This window comes from Pistacia vera, unplaced genomic scaffold (genome assembly GCF_008641045.1).
Source record: "Pistacia vera cultivar Batoury unplaced genomic scaffold, PisVer_v2 Contig645, whole genome shotgun sequence".
Classification (NCBI taxonomy): Eukaryota; Viridiplantae; Streptophyta; class Magnoliopsida; order Sapindales; family Anacardiaceae; genus Pistacia; species Pistacia vera.
In genome coordinates, this window is record NW_022196496.1 from 711,407 (window position 1) to 714,252 (window position 2,846).

The 2,846-nt window shown below is 37.3% G+C and overlaps 1 long non-coding RNA gene across 1 annotated transcript; it reads right to left on the reverse strand.

Annotated features, from left to right (window-relative positions):
* Positions 1 to 789: 789 nt before the first annotated feature.
* LOC116111607 lies at positions 790 to 2,470 on the reverse strand. Its single transcript, XR_004125102.1, has 3 exons — positions 2,424 to 2,470; positions 2,217 to 2,277; positions 790 to 1,521 (listed from the first exon to the last, which is right to left on the reverse strand). It is a non-coding gene; the product is annotated as an uncharacterized LOC116111607 (long non-coding RNA).
* Positions 2,471 to 2,846: the final 376 nt, after the last annotated feature.

Consider the following 2,846-nt stretch of genomic DNA (forward strand, 5'->3'; position numbering starts at 1 on the left):
TGACAAGGTTTGGGAAAATTAACAAAGGAAAAAATGTTTCTTCATATTTTATATAAAAAAATATTAAGACGAAGGTTAAGATTGATTTTCAATGTGAAAGCTCCAGGGCTTCATGCAAGAAATAGTATTCCCCTAACCATTATGAGAGTGGCACACCTTAACAATGTTAATATTTATAAAACCTTAAATTTATGTTGAAAGTTTGACCCACACATCCAATCTGCATATAAAGATGAAGTTTTCAAGGACTTCAAAAAAATCAAGTTGTTCAGAAAATAATAAGGGAGGGTGTTGAAAGCACACATATATCTTATAATTAGTTGATTGTATATACATCCATTGTATGAATGACTCTTTTCGGATGATAAGTTTGACAATCAGAAATTATAGATGAGAATAGTAATTTAGATAAGCAAAAGCTGTTTGACAATCTCTTCAGGATACTATATACCAGAGGGATAATCCTTGCCTCCATGATAGTTTTCATTTCAATAGTTATTGTGTTGGCTCTCCTAAGGCTGCTTCTTATTATTCTTGCTATTGGATAAAATTATCAAACTCATTTTTCTCACATTTCCAACATACTATAAGGATTGGTTATGGTCCAAAACGAGTCCAAAAGCTACCATTCACTTTTAAGTCCTGCAGTTATTTTTTCATTGCAGAAGCAGATAAAGTGGGTTACCTGCCTTGTACTATCAGAAGAGTCTTGATATTGAAGAGAAGTTGCAAAAGATTTTCCGAGATGAATTCATTTCAGGCCAACAAAAATGGGACTACTAATGCAGAATTTATAAGCAAAATGTAAGTCTGTACATTATCTTCACTCATCACATTTACTTTTGACTCATCCCTCAAAAACTCAACATGTATATACACACATACACAATAAGACAAAAAGAAGGACCTTTATAACCTAGTTAGCAGCTATATGAATCCAATAAATCAAAATAAGTTAGTGAAAAGAGATCAATCATCTCTGCCTCTTCAAGTACTTGGACTTTGCCACCAATTACTCATTTGCTTATTGGGAAAGATGACAACAAAGACCAGTAGACGGCATCCAAACAGCTTCATTTAACCTCACGGTGGAGGTTCTCGTAGTTGTTCCAATATTCAAACTTGTTTTAGTTTGGCAATAGACGTATCCTTGGCTTCCTCCAGGCGGACTCAGCGTGAGTTGTGCCACGTCTATGATATCCTTCTGTTCTGCAACCTTTTTCGTGCTAGGAGTTGTCTTCTTGAAGGATCTGTTGGCAGAAGAAGCAATATCTTCAGCAGCAGGGCCTTCACTGATTGTGCCCTCTGTATTCTTATGTTTTGTGCGCGCAGGATGACCTGGTGCACATGAATTTAAACTTTACCATGAACTGCTTGTAGTATCCTTCCCCATGGTAATCAATCCCAGCATTAAGAAAGGAGGAGAGCCGTTTCTGGGGACCAAAACACTGCCGTGCGCAAGAGAAGGGCTCCTTGATTCATGTCGTTGATCATTACTATCTCGGTCTCTTGCATTTTCCCCTAAAATACCACAGACCTCCTATGAACAAGCGAAAAATCAAAGTGCATATATATATATATAAACCAAGGGTTAAAATTATATCGTAAAAGGAAATGCAAATATTAACCCTTTTGATTATTCTGGTCCTTTCTGGAGCATGTCTAAGCTTCCCTCCAATCACTCTCCAAATACCAACCACAATTCATATCACAAATAGCCATCTTTCTCATATAAAAAATAAAGCCACTCAAAACATACCTTACAGAAACATAACTCTCTGAAACCCAAAGCAACTCCCACCCCAGCTGTCTTAATTCCCAGCATTTTTAAAACACAAAACAACCATTTCACAACAGTATTCCGGCCGAGGAACATGCATATGTACCTAACCAGCAACTTATCTATTGAAAACACATCTCAGTCTTTTCTTTAACATGCTGTCCAGTCAAGTATGCGGTAAAATACCCAGCAATAATTTTATGAAAAACACAAGTCAAGCATCATCCTACCCAACCGGGTGCGTATTGTTACAATTAACTAGCAAATGCATTCCACTTAAAAACTCAATCAAACACTTCAAGGATTGATCCAAAAACATGTAAAAGAAAAAAATTTAAGCAATCTTCAGATCTAGCTCAAATATCATTAAAACATTAAATTGGGAAACCACAGTAATCTGAATTTTTTAAGAGAAGTATTCGTTTAATCCACTCACAAAAATTTCAGCTCAACCCAAAATGCCCAGTTGCCTCAAGCATCATCCCTCGCCTCTCCACCTAATAACCCAAATTGGCAAAATTGAAATAGAATTACGCAAATTGAAGAAAATGGTGAAATGACTCACTCTAAAAACTACATGCATGATACAATTTCTGCAAAGATTCGTGTAATCTCCCTTCATCTGTACTTGGCCGACACTTACCTCATTTTCTCTCCCTCATTTCCTTGCTTCTTTCTCTCTTCTTTTCCTTCTTTCGACTTTCTTCTTCTTCTTTCGTTCTGGGCAAAACTGCCCCTTTTATATATCAGCAATGCTACAGACACCGGTGTTTTTACACCGAAATTTTGTACCGGCTGACGTGTGTGCTGACTCACCCATCCAAATCATCCCACGTGTTTTGACGTTATTGAATTTGATCTAATGAACGGCCGTCCATAACATATGGACGGCCGTTCACTAATATGGACCCCCGTCCATATTATATGGACCCCCGTCCATATTATATGGACGGGGTCCATTTAATATGGACGGGCGTCCTTATTTAGAGGACGCCCGTCCATTGCTAAATAAAAATTAAAAATATTAAAAAAAATTAGGGACGGCCGTTCACAGGTCATGAACGGC